Here is a 14008-nt window from a genome sequence, read left to right on the forward strand (position 1 = left end):
CATAGAAGAAAATTGAAAAGCAGTAAGACCCAAGTCTGAACCACAGGTATTCTGTAAGAGTAGTAGCTTTGACAAATAAGATACATGGGTGGAAAATAAAGCATTTAGGAGAAAATGTTTTATGACATAACCATCGTCCCATCGGCTTTGCGCTGGGAAAGAGCGCTGAGTTGCAGAGCTGGCAGCGAGGGCAGGCTCAAGCTCCGAGGAGGTGTTTTCCTTCCAACCCTGGTTTATCTCTGACCAGCAAGACAGTAAGTGGCTTCTGAGTAGTTTTGGAGAAATGACCATAAATATACTGACCATGTATGGAAACAGTGGTTTTATATGGTAAGTGTAACTGTGACCAGGGTTTGGTATTGCTAAATGAATATTTAAAGCAAATGTCTGATAAGTTCTTCACTGGCAGTTTGACTTGTGAGTCACGTTGCACAGTCCCCAACCATGCCCCTCTCTATTTATAAATTCATGCCTTGCTATATCTGACTTGCTAAATAAGCCTTCCAAATTGCGGAAGGGATTCTGGTGGCGTATTATGGGACGCAGGGAATAATTTAGAAGAGTAAGGGAAGTTAGAAAGGGCATGGCAAATCTCCACATGCCCGATGCCTTCTGAAGAGCAGAGCTCATGTGCCACTTCGCTTTTTCGTCATGAAAAAGTCTGGGAGGCACGGGCCGGTGACTTTAGTCTGCCGGGTGCGAGGTGGGGAAAGAAGAGCAGAGCGAGGGTTCACCTGGGCCGAGCTCCTGGCTGTGTTTTAGGGTGTGCGGGGGACCGGGGCAAGGTTATCCCAGGAAAGCACGCCCACAAACCCAACTGCAGCCAAGGCGGCGATTCGCTCCCCATGCACAGTGCCTGGAGGGAGGGTGTGGAGCTGCTGGAGGCTCATGCCCACCCCTGCTAGTGGAAAGGAGCAGAGTCTCAGTGGGGGTCCCTGCCAGCATCTGCCCAGGGCCCTGCTGCACACAGGTGCTGTTTCTGGGTCGCTGCCTGCCGGCTGGCTGCCAGCTGTGGGGTGCCTCGGTGCTGACAGGGCTTAGACAGGCAGGACGGTGAGCCGACGCGTCTCTAAGAGCTGCGCCCTCCCCCCCAGGGCTCCAGCTGGGGAAAAGAGCGTGTTACCAAATGCCAGGCTGCAGAAGCCCCCCCGGACACTGTGTCAGTGTAAACTGCCAGCACAGGGTCTCTGGCACCGTCCGTGTTGCTCCCTGCAACAGGGAGGAAAAGGCTCCCTGCGCCCTACCTGCCGCTGCCTTCCGCAGGGCAGAGACAGGCCCTCCGTCCCCAACAAGGACCCAGCCAGACCCCTCATGTGCAGCTCCTGGGTTGTGCAGGGAGTCCCGTTTAGTGTTTTCGTCAAATGTTCAAATCAGTGGCTTGTGCAGAGTGGTGCACACCTCCCCATCAAGCAGGCGGAGGGCAGGGGTGATGAGGCGAGGGTGCATGAGGTGCGCAGTGGAAATTGTACTGGGGAGCACAGCAGTGGTGCTGCTAAATGCAGAAGGAAGAGTCCTGACCTGTTGTGCCTGTCTCCTCTCCACAGGCAAAGGGAAAAGAGGGACAAAGACAGGCAAAATGTTTTTAAAGGGCAGTTTGGATGAATGCATGATCATCTTTTTCCTCGTCAGACATTTTTCCATGGTGATCGTCTGCAAATGCACTGGGCAAACGAGAGATCAGGGCTGAATTTGGGATACACACAAGTCCTCATCTTTGGGGCCACCTTGGGGCCTGAGGGCCATGTCTGCCTTTGCAGAAGGAAGGGTGATGCAGTCAGTGTGCTTGGTAACATACACGGACATACACAAAGTTGCCTACACATAAATCAGTATTTAGACTCCACGGGACAGGCAAAGCCTCTGGAATGACTGTACAAAAAAACAGGTGATCAAAAGTCCTCTTCAGGAAACCCGTTCACATGAGGTCTTTCTATTTCATTCTCTGGTGATGTTGAAGTAGCCAGGCATGGTGCCCCTCTGCCTCAGCTGACCGTGGAGCCCTGTGTTGGCACAGCTGCCATATCTTGGGAAATGAAATTGCTCATTGTTTGCTATATTCAGTGAAGGCTCTTTCTACTTGTAGCCTTGGCCTAATTTGTCCCCCAGATGTCCAGGGAGAATCTCAGGTTTGTGTGGCCTTGGTCCTCTCCATGGAGACATTTGACAGGGGAGGGATGGAGGGTGATTTCTGCAGGAGACCTACTTCTCTGTCTTCCTTGGAGCCTGAGGAGGTAGCTGTAAGATTATCGATGTAGGCAAGTCCAGCATGTCTGTAATCTTCCTTGGAAAGCAGATCGGTGGGGTTGCAGAATTGCTTGTTTCTGAGACTTTAGTGACTGAAGGTACTGGGTTTATTCCTGCTTGCCTCCTTCTGCGTGCCTCCTGGATCTAACCACTTTCTGGTGGACATTGTTTGACTCTGAAGGACTTCACAAGAAGGCAATTTCTTTCCTGTCCAGCTTAGCAAGGCCGGGCTGCCATAGCATTCACTCAGCTTTGCTGAGCACCTTCCTCCGCAGAGGTCTCAGGGCAGGCAGTCTGAGCACCACGGGGACAGCATAAGGAAGCAATCACATACTGCTGTCCCACAGACAACGGTACAACTACAAGTGAATTAGTGCTTCACAGCCAGAGGAAGACGCTGCTCTGCCCTTGCACAGGTAGGGGAGCAGGGGCGTGGGGAGGGCAGGGATGCCCGCCCTGCTGTGGGAGTGCCAGGAGCACAACCCAGAGTCCCAAACTCCCAGTCTCCTCTCTCAGGAGTAAAGCCACCCGCTGCTAGCAAAACGCACAGCTCAAGTTTGCTCATGGATAATGCTTGCGTTTCCTCTCAGCGAGCATGTAGCTGGTACCAAGCTTCTCCAGCGAGCTCAGCTCAGCGCAGCTTTTTTAGTTCTGTATCCCCTGAATTTCCTTGTGTTGTCCACCACCCCGGATCCAGAGCGAGTGGTGGGTGCAGTGGGCGTCATTTCTTTCTTGCCCACTCGCGGTGGCTGGCAAGTGTTGGTGCTGGGGCAGGAGCCGGCAGGCTGCGGAGCCAGGTCCTCCACTGCTCCAGAACCAGGCCCATGCAGCACCCTTGGCCCCCTCAGAGGGGAAACCAGCATGTAATTCTCCATCTGCAGCCCACCCGACACTTAGAGTGGTGTTTCTGGACACCGACGGTTTGTTTTGCATGGGATGACAGGGACAATGGGGGTCCAGCTGCCTCCCCCACCCCGGTGCTGCCGTGGGCTCCAGGCACCATGGTGGGTCATGCAGGGAGAGGTCTGGTTCACGGGCAGCTCAGGCTGGATTCACACCAGCAAGCTGGGGAGATGAAAGTCAGCCTAACACCACTCTCCAGAGCCAACAGGTTCCCCGTGCCGAGTAGATAATTCATTATAAACAATATACACAGATGTCAGCACTCTCTAGGGGAGCCACTCACAAGTGGCGCACAGGGTTTTTTTCAAGGGCATCCATTTGTCAAAACCATTCTAAAGATAATTTCTGGTGCCTTGGGGGGATGCAGTGTTTCAAGCTGGGGCTTTTCCTGCTGGGCACAGGTTGCACTTGCTCCCCTTCCCCCAGGAACAGAAATCCAGGCGCCAAGCCGTGACGGCAGATTTGAGGTATCTTTTCCGTAAGGATGCCGCAGGGTCTGTAGCTGCCATTGGAGAGCGGCTGGCCTTTTTGGTGACTGTCCTTGTGGGGAGGCTGCTTTGTTGGAGTATTTTAGGATGGAGAGCACCAGAGGGGACAAACAGGTGTCTGGAGACAAATGTATTAAAATTTTAATCCAGAGAGACCTGGGGAAATGGCTGTAGTGTTTGTTTTTCTGTATGTTAAATTGGTACTGTGTTTTGCCGAACAGCTAGGCTTTCTCCAAGGAAGCAATGAGGAAGCCCTTAAGACAGGATGGGAAATCTTCCACAAAATGCTAGATGGCGTGAAGGGCTGTAGACAACCCCCCTGCCCGAGGTAGGCCGGCGGTTTAATTACAGAACTGGAGGAGGCCCGGGTTGGCGGGCGCATGTTACTTGCTGCCCGTGCAGGAGGGGCAGTGGAGTGCCGGGCAATGCCAGACCGCAGGCCAGGATGGCAGGCATCCAGCCCCGCTGGCTTCGCAGCGGTGCTAACAGATGGGCTGAGCCTCCGTGGCAGCACCGTCCTGCCGCCGGCGGCTACCGTGGGTTGCCAGCATGCGTCTCACCCTCCCCAGGGTGCCTCAGACTTACACGGATGTTTCCCAGTCCGATAGCCAAACAGCTGATTGTGCGCCTCTCGCTAGCTGCGGAGACCTGCACGCATGGGGTTTGCACATCTGCAGACTCCAAAGGGTTAAAAATAGATCCCACCCCGCCGATGGCACATTTTATGTCCATTTAAAGGTGTGCCATGCTTTTCATGTGAGACCAGAGAAAATGCCTTCACGGTGGTGACATTTTGTTCAAGGCCGCCTTTTTTTTTTTTTTTTTTTTTTTTTTTGAACTGTGGCTGCCTGGGCTAGCTCCCCTTTGAAGTGCTATTTCAGCGGGGCTGCATTCGCCCCCAACTGCCTTGTTCTAAATGAGGAACTGCAGCGTGTTTTCCAGCACGTTTGTGGTGCTCTCCGCTACGGCGGCAGTGGCGGCTGCCCCAACACAGAGTCAGCAGCTAATGAGTTCATATTCCTGAGCAAGGCAGGGACTCGCTCTCTAAACTGAGTAAAATGCTTTTCTTAATTTTTCTTTCTGTTTTTATTTTGATGCCCCGCTGCAGGGAAGACTTGTTAGAAGAGCGCCATCCTTTCGGCCATTTGTTCGTGTTGGCCGTGTGGGGTGGTGGTGCTATTTTTGGGGTGGAGATCCCAGCAGGTACCCGGCACACGCGTTCCTCCAAGCATCCACCATGTGCGCGCCCTAGGAACCAGCTGGGGCTGGGTGCGGGTGCACCAGTCACCCCAGCTCACGCGTGACCCACCCCTGGCCCAGCACCCTCCCCGGCCCCATCGGGGCTGCCGGGGTCGGCTCCCTGGGTGCTGCCGCCTCCCCGCTGCCGGTAAGGGAAGGGAGAAATGATGCGCACGGCAGCCCCGGTGTGGGCAGGGTCCAGCCCCAGCCGGTGCTGTGGGGTAGGGGGCTTCCCACACACGGCTCCCGGGGCCAAGGACACTGCTTAGGATGTGGATGGGATGAGGCGATCGGTGTAGCACACGAACGGGCGCTTGGGCAGATTTAGAAGCAGCAAAACCAAAGCAGAGCTGCTGTGGGTCCTGCCATGGAGGGGAGCAATGAGGTGGGGGATGGCATGGTGGCACTGGTATGCACCCTTCGAGGCATGTGCTGCCGCTGCGGTGGCCAGGACCGGGGAGCGGGGAGCAAGGCAGGGCGTACCTGGCAGGGCGGTGCCAGCTGGTTTCCCCCGCAGAGCAATGCTAACAGGAGCCACGTGCTGCTTGAAAAGGGCCTTTCTCAGCTGGCACCTACCAGGTCACACACAGCCCAGGCCACCGCCTCGCGCCATGAAACCCAAGAAAGCCTGGATAATCTCCAAAGGGCAGGCGAAATTCCCATATCAAGCAAGCCTCACTCTAGCTCTGCTAAAGCCCAGGGAGGTTTGCCTTCGTGGGAGGACCTGGGTGCTTTTATAAGGGGCTCCATTCCTCCCCTGGGAGCCCCCAGCCAGTCAGCGTAGCTGAGACCATATTAGAGCTGTCGTTCCCCAAGTCCGGACTTGCACAACCCCATCGCATTCCCCATAGGAAGGCTGCCTACGAGGTTCCCTGCTGCCCTGACTTAAAGAGGCGGCGAAGGCAGCAGCTCCGGGGTGAGCGGCAGGGAGGATGAAGCCCAACTGCTCATCCTCCAAGCCAGCGCCCTTCCCAAACGGGTGGAAGTGAGGACAAGCCAAGGTGCCAGTGGGGAGGGAAGGGGGAGCCGTCAGCCTGCTGCCAGTCAATAGACTTGCCAGTCAATAGCTTGTGGTTCCCAAGCCTGGCTTTGCCTTCCCAGCAGTCATTTCCTGGTTTCTTTCTGCTGCCCCTGTGCAATTTTGGAAGCAATTTAGAAGCTCAGCAGCTGAGCCTTGCTCCTGCTTCATACGAAGGGAGCTGAGCCTTCAATGTGAGTGGCTTTATTTGGGACTGAACCTTGGCAGGGCACAGCAGTGCCCCGTCAAGAGGCTGGGACCCCTGTGTGCCAGGTACTGCTGAGGGCAGGGAGACACCACCTTGGGGAGCTCCCCACATAGCCTTCCTCCTGCCCCCTGCCCCATCACAGCATCCTCCTCCATCCCTCATCCTCAGCTGGAGCTGGCAGGTCCTTCGGGGCTGCTTCTCCAGACGGGCTGGGGAAGAGCTTTTAATACACAGGCTTTTCTGAACTGGTGCTGGAGGTGCTTTGGAAAAACAGGTAGATGGCTGTGGCCCTCTTCAATGGACAATCTCAAAGCACACAGTCATGCCACTGAGGTTTGTAAATGGAGTTTATGCTGGGATGAGGTTTATTCTGTGTTGAAGACCTACCATTTCCAGGGGGAGGAACAACGAGATTAGGTTACACAGATTTCACAAACTGACAGTGAAATCAGCAAAGAGTCAACACTGAGTTGCCACTGATTTCTGGTGTTTAAAATCAGATTCAGGAATATGCACTTGAGCTGGGCTTGTTCCTTAGCCTTCTCAGTGCAAATTCTGTGAAGTTTTTCCAAGCATTAAATAATTTTCCACAATGCATTTATTGTTACCCATCAGTTTATTGCTTGGGAAACTGAGTCCCATTGCTGAGCAGGCTGATTTAGGACCAACATCCGGCCCCATGACAGGCAGGTCCCAGGTTTGCATGTGGGGAATAGTGAAGTATGTGGGTTCCTATGCTGGAAAAAACAGCCTGAAGCTAGAGGAACAGCTTCTGTCCCCATCACCTAGAGGTGACGCTAGCCCAGCCGTGACGGTCTGAAGCACTGGTCTTGCAGAGCTGATCAGAGAGGTGGTGGAGTCACCATCCCTGGAAGTGTTCAAAAAATGGGTAGACGTTGCACTTTGGGACATGGTTTAGTGGACATGGTGGTGTTGTGTTCATGGTTGGACTGATGATCTTACAGGTCCTTTCCAACCTTAATGATTCTATTCTAGTTTTACTTTCATTAAAAAATAATCCATCCACCAAGCCAGGAAACATGAAATTACTACTCTAGCCTTAATTGGTTTAGTGGTGGACTTGGTAGTGTTAGGTTAATGGTTGGACTGGATGATCTTAAAGGTCTTTTCCAACCTAAACAATTCTATGACTCTATGATTTCAGCAGCATTCCCTTACTGCTGTGAGATGGGGAGCAGGTTACAGCACAGGTGCCTCTGTTTCTCCCCCAGAATTTGTGTTCTCCCAGTGACAGACTGGCTCTCAGAGGTGGCCAGTCAGTGCCAGAGATTTGTAATCCCTTGCTTGTGTCAAATGCCGCACCAGCCTCTCAGGTGTTGTGCTGTGGTCCAGGGGTGGGAGGAGGAAAACGTGCCTGGAATTGAAAAACGAACACAAACAGGAATGACAGTAAAAGTAATCCTGACCAGTGGCCGGATTGCTGTCCCAGAGGTCCAGAGGGATGGGAGTACGAGCAGGGAACAGCTTTGTGTAGCATTATGAGCTTGAGATAAGGTTGGAGGAAAGTGTGGGGGCTCAGATACTTCTCTACCACCTGCCTCTCCCTGAATGGGTGCACACAGCTGCCTCCTGCCTTGGCTGATGGAGGTGGCATCCTGTAGCTGTTACTGAGACCACGAACTTGATGGTGTCTTGCACGTTGCAAGTGAATATGTTGGGCTCTGCCACTTGGAGCATGATCCAGTTCTGCCTTGATGATTTTTTGTGGAAGTGAGATCCCTCCACATGGAGAACTGCCTCGATCCCTGCTTATCCTTTCTTTCAGGGGAACTTCAGAAATAACAAGTTATTTCTGATAGACATTCAGAACCCAGACATTCGCAGGCTGGGTTTATTTGTTTTGAACTATCCCCTTTAAGCATGGAGAAGGAGAGGTGGCTGCAGGTTCCCACAGCATTTCACCTCCCATCCTCTCTCCAGCTTCTTTCCTAGTTCCCGGTGGAGATATGGCCAGGCTGACAGTGTGGAGCAGAGCTGGTGAGGGGGGAGGAAAAAAGCAAAACAGGGAGTGAGGGAAGGCAGAGGGGACCAAGGCAGGGGACATGTATGTGGAAATTGCCTTCCAGTGCTCCTCCTGCCTCCTCATCATGGCTAGAGCACCTGTCCCTACAGCATGATCCAAAACATTGAACCAAATCTGCCCTTTCTCGTGAGGGAAGCCTGGGAGCTGGGCACAGAGCTGTGGCCAGTCCCTTCCCTGCAGGAGTAAATCAGCACGTCCCCACCAATGCTGGGGAGCTCCTCCTGCTTGCTCCTGCGCTGCACCTCGGAGGGAGAGAGATGCAGGAACAAGCTAGAAGGGCGCAGAGGCACGAGAAAGCCCAGAAATGGTTTTCTGGAGCAGGATTAGACCCAGGAAATCCACAAGAGGTGATAGCTCCTGAGTCTGCCTGCAATAGTCCAGCTGTGAAGAAACACGTTTTGCTCTGTCAGAAAGAAAGGCAAGTGGGCAGCCTGCACAGACAAGGTGGACGCAAGCAAATCTTATAGACTTCATGGGGGAACAAGGGACAAGGGTTAATTTGCTGGAGGGGGAGAGGCTGGCTGTCAGGAGGGGGGAAGGCAATGTATGTGGAGGGTGCATTCACAAAGCCACCGAGCTGTGCTGGGAAAAGTGGCCCCAAGCCATTAGAAGAGCCCCAGGCTGGAGATGGCAAGCGAATACATGTGGATTTTCAGGGAGTAGCTGAATGTGGAGTTACACCCCACTCACTGGCCACTTGGGAAGAAGGGATGTGGTGGGGCAGTGCGGGGTGAGCGTGCAGCCACCTCCACCCGCGCCCACTCGACGCTGCTTCTACCGAGCTGTGGCCACCTCCAGGGAAACCCACATCCATCATGGAAAACAAACACACAGGTGTGTAGCCGAGAGCGGGGTCCCCTGTGCTGCCCATGGGGACCTGCACAGCTGGAAGCTGGTTCCTTGCCTCGGCCTCGGGAGCAGCCAGGCAGTGACCCAGGCTTGCCGGCCAGCCTGCTGGTCACTGGGGCTGTCAAGCAGGAGATAAAAAGGGAGCAAAGAAGGAATCTCTCCTGATTCTCCTGCCTCTCCCTTGGCTGGCATGTAAGCTTGGATTTTTCTCAGACTGAGTAGGCAGCCTGCAAATGTGTTGCTGGAGGAAGCACCTTGACAAGTACCCCATTACTGCTGGCCCCAAGATCTGTTCCCTTGCTGGGATCCCCTTGACCTGTCAGCAGTGGTGTGCAGCCTTGCAACCCGAAGGAGTAGGAGCCAGGAAGAAAAGAAAGGGGGGAAAAATAAGACTGATACCAGTAAGGACCTTGTTCTTTGTCCATGGTAACAGTTTTTAAGCTGGGAGCTGAGCTGCGTTCACATCACGTGGTGAAGAGCCAGCCTTGCTGTGTGCCCAGTCCAGGGCTTGCTGCTGCAGCAGCCAGAGGACGCTGGGCAGTGGGAGATGTCTCTCCCTGCTCCTGGGCACACATCCCTAGCACACAGCCCAAGGAGCTACATCTCTTGGAAAGGTGGATGCAAAGCATGGACCATCAATGAGGCTTGGAGGAGCTGCTGAGGTTGCTGTAACCTTTGCTACTGTGGGTGCTTGGAGGCACAGCCACTCAGAGCTGTAACGGTAAAAAGCTTCAAGTTGCTCCAAGAAAAATGTGAGATTTGCACAAGTAAGAGGATTTGTACTCAGAGCTGCTGGGAGGGGGGTTGCAGGGCTTCCCTGGTGGGTTGAAGTCCATCCTGGCCATGACCAAATTTCCCAGAGCTCTGGATAACAGGATCAGGCAGTTCTGGTGAACTTTTGCAGCCAAGCGCACTACAGCTGGCTAACCTGCCCCGCAGAGCCTTTGAACCGGCTCTTCTGATCCTCCTCTCATGACAGTGTTACCCTGTGGGCAGCTGGCGCAGACCTAAAAGGGATAATAGCCCATGAAACTAAAGACCCCGCATCTGTGGGATTAACCAGGCTTCTATTAACAGCGCGATGGCTTGTTTTGTGAGGTGACTGGGACAGCTACCGCTAGTATTTGGCAGAGCTTCACTGATGTAGGTGAAGGCAGAGTTTCACAGGTCTAGGAAGCCTGTGTTTTTTCCCTGCCTGGCAAAATATTCTTGCTGGCTTGGATTTTATGCTGTTAAATACTTTTAAAATATGCTTCTCTATGAGAAACAGCTTATTTCTTTTCCCTGTCTCCTCTCTCCCCCGGACTTTACCCAAGCGATAGCTCAGCAGCCCAGTTTCAGATCATGACAACTCCTGTTTCGGCTGGAAGCCAGTCTGCCAATCTGAAAGCTGTGTTGACATGTAATTTTCCACTCCTACTACATAGAAACTGCTGTCCTCCCTTATTGCCTGGAGCCACAGAGAGGTGCAATGGCAAAAGACTGCAAGTCAAAACCGTGTGTGAACTACCCCATGCAATTACCCTGTGTCTGTCTTTGCACTCTGCAAAATAACATGCATGATTATTTTTTGTTTCCTGCTACTTTTTGCATAAAAATCAAGTTATCTCTCTGCTGTTGACTTTGCTGTGGTTATTTCAGACAGAAATAACACTGTTTCCCAGGCCAGGCTGCTCTCCTCCCTAGAGTGAAGCTGTGGTGCTCCCACTCGAATGGACGTAGCGGAGGAAATTGGGACTTCTGGGGTTTGGCTTTGATCAGTCATCTGCCATTGATCTGTTTTGAAACTCTTGACTTACCTGGCCACCTGGTCTGCTACCTGTAGGAGAGCAATAATAAGGATTAAGAGACGTAACTAAGATGCTCAGGGGAAAACTGCTTGTTGTGGTTTAACCCCAGCCAGCAACTAAGCACCACGCAGCCGCTCGCTCACTCCCCCTGCCCCGGTGGGATGGGGGAGAGAATCGGAGGAGTAAGAGTGAGAAACACTCCTGGGTTGAGATAAGAACAGTTTAATACTTGAAATAAAATAGTAGTAGTAATAATAACAATATAAAAATAATAGTAATAATAATACATGAAGCAAGTGATGCACAATGCAATTGCTCACCACCTGTTGACTGATGCCCAGCCAGTTCCCGAGCAGCAATCGCTGCTCCCCGGCCAACCCCCCCAGTTTATATACTGAGCATGATGTCATATGGTATGGAATAGCCCTTTGGTCAGTTTGGATCAACTATTCTGGCTGTGCCCCCTCCCAGTTTCTTGTGTACCTGGCAGAGCATGGGAAGCTGAAAAGTCCTTGACTAGCATAAGCAGTACTTAGCAATAACTAAAGTGTGTTATCAAAATTATTCTTATACTAAATCTAAAACACAGCACTATGGCAGCTACTAGGAAGAAAATTCACTCTATCCCAGCTGAAACCAGGACATGCTTTAAAAGGAAAAAACATGTTTAGAATTTCAAATGGTGTCTTTATTTCATTTTTTAACGAAGGAAAAAAACCAGCAAAATATGCAAGGGAGGAAATTCTAGTGTTAGTATCAGCATCATAAATATTGTAGTTCCTCATTCAGGAATCATTTAATAACTGGCTACTCACAGCCCATGGAAGTCTCTGCCATGAGGTATTGAAGCCAAAACTCATTAGGATTAAAAAAATAATGATGTTTATACAGCTACGCTTGAGAACATCCAGAGCTGCTCTGTCGAGGATGGGGAATGATTCTTGTCTGGCACATACGGAGCCATTTGGCTCTAGCTGGAGGGGTGAGGGAGGAGTTGTCCTTCACCCAGGACAGTCTCAGCATCCTCCCACGGAGCTGCCAAATGTGCTCTGGAGCCGGTTTGGGACAGTGGCTGGCCTGGAGGGACACTGGGCCCTGTTGCCTGGCGGTTCTGGCACTGTAAGCCTGAAGATTGCTTGTGGCAGGCTGCAGGGAATGTGCCCGACAGCCACCGCTGCTGCTTGCATCAGCCTGAGCTAATGTGTGATTTTCAACACCAGTGTTGCTGAGTGTCTCTGCATGCTTCTGTTACAGGTCTCTTTATACAAATGGTCCCCAGTTATTTTCCAAGCCTCGCTGCTGCCAATCCGCCCGGCACTGCGGGATGTGTGCGCAAACCATCGGGTGGGAGGGATGCGCTGAGAAGGAGAAACGGGAGTGGGAGTGTGAAGGTGCAGCTTACCTTGTGGCACACGGGCGGCTGGGCACTCGTTCTCATGCCAGCTTGGGACAGAGGCCCTAAACCCAGTATGGTACAACGGAGAGGATGGGTGGGGGCAGCTACTACCAATACTATGTTATTCACAAAGTGCTGGCACCTTGCAGGCTGATAGGAAGAGTAGATGCCTGCTCTGAAGAGTGAGGAGTTTAGGGAAAAAAATGCAGAAAACGGGAAGTGACAGACTGCATGCCAGGATCTGGTGTTTGTGGTTCTGGCATTTCATGTGTGATGGCTGAGACATGGATTAATGACTGGGTGGCAGGTTTATAGGCACCCCAGGAGAAGTTTGGCCCTGCAAAAGGTGAACTCTTTCTATCAGGAAGGGAAGCCATCAGAGAGTATCCACGTTCCTCTGATATAGCTGTGTCTTCCTAAGCTGGGGACAGAAGTCCTTTGGGAAGGAAAAGCCATAAATAATTGTTGCTCTAAAATGATACCTGGGAATGACAGCAGCCTTTTCATAACCACAACTGCCAAGCTAATGCTTTGCAGGTTGGCTCCAAATGAGATATTGTACAAAATAACGTTTTCTAGATGGAAAGAAAATGCTGCAAACCCCAGACCTTGCCCATTGATATAAATCCACTAATGTCATCTGCTCGTGTAAGACTGAACAGAATATCAAAGTATGAAACCAGAGTCCTGATTAACTGGGGAGTAATCTGCTCTCGTGTCTCGCCAGCACTGCTATGGCAGCGGTCTCTAGTGACATCTTCAGTTACAGGTATTTTCATACCAATTGCCCCGTTATTCTCCAAGAAACGCCCTCCGTCACAGCAGGTGGTGCCGAGGGCATGGCTGGAGCGCAGTGGGACCGCAGAGGTACCGCTAAGGGCAGCGGGAGAAGGCAGCGGGGACGACCCAGCTGCCACCGGAGCCCTCAGTGGGGATAATGAATGAGTGAGGCAGCTCCCAAATGTAATCCGTGGGATAGCACTGGGAGGGGGAAAACTGCTGCATCTGCCTGGTTTTCTTCTAGTGAAGCACGTAGGCAAGGGGACAGGGCACCATGCTCGGCGCAGCACGGCGAGAAGTGCTCTCAGAAGTTTCCTCACTCATTTTGGAAGCTGTCGTGTTGTGTTGTGTGATGGCTGGCATGTCAGGGGTGCCATTTTTGTGCCTGTCTTCCCGGTAGGTATGCTGCCCAGGCTCCGCTCCCTTCTAGCTCCGTTGCTGCCGACCCCTGAGAGCAGCCAGCAGAGCTGAAGGGAGCTGGAGAAGCTCTAACTGGGTTTAAAATGGAGCTTAATGGGTTTACGAACGCAGCTGTACAACATGCCTGCCCGCGGCACCAGGCCCTGGACTCCAGCGCAGCTGGCCTCTCCTGATTGCATCTTCCTGACTCGCAGGGGGGGACCCTGAATTTCCCCAATATCCTGCCGTCACGGGGCTGTTGCCATAACTGCAAGGGCTGGGGGGGGGCTGTGAGGACTGGAGGCAAATGCCCCCATGCTTCTGCGAAGGTCAGGCAACATCCGTGCCCCCCTCCCTCACCCCAGGGCACCACCGGCTTGCAAAGCCTCAACCGGTCCATGTAAAAACTATTCTACTCGGTCTGAGCGTCGATTGAACTTGCACCGGTTTGATACAAAAATTCGCAGATACTATTCGTCAAAGTCCGAACCTCTCTGTAAGAGGAAACGGAGTCTTCAGAAAGTTCCCGAAATAAAACTCAATAGCAACAAAGTTACTATTAAGCAGGCATTCTTTATTGCAGCACTGGGGATCATTCCACCATGAGTGCTCCAACGATTTGGCAAACTTTCAGAGATTTTATACTATCA

The sequence above is a fragment of the Pelecanus crispus genome, chromosome 3, assembly GCF_030463565.1.
Source record: "Pelecanus crispus isolate bPelCri1 chromosome 3, bPelCri1.pri, whole genome shotgun sequence".
In the NCBI taxonomy this organism is placed as follows: domain Eukaryota; kingdom Metazoa; phylum Chordata; class Aves; order Pelecaniformes; family Pelecanidae; genus Pelecanus; species Pelecanus crispus.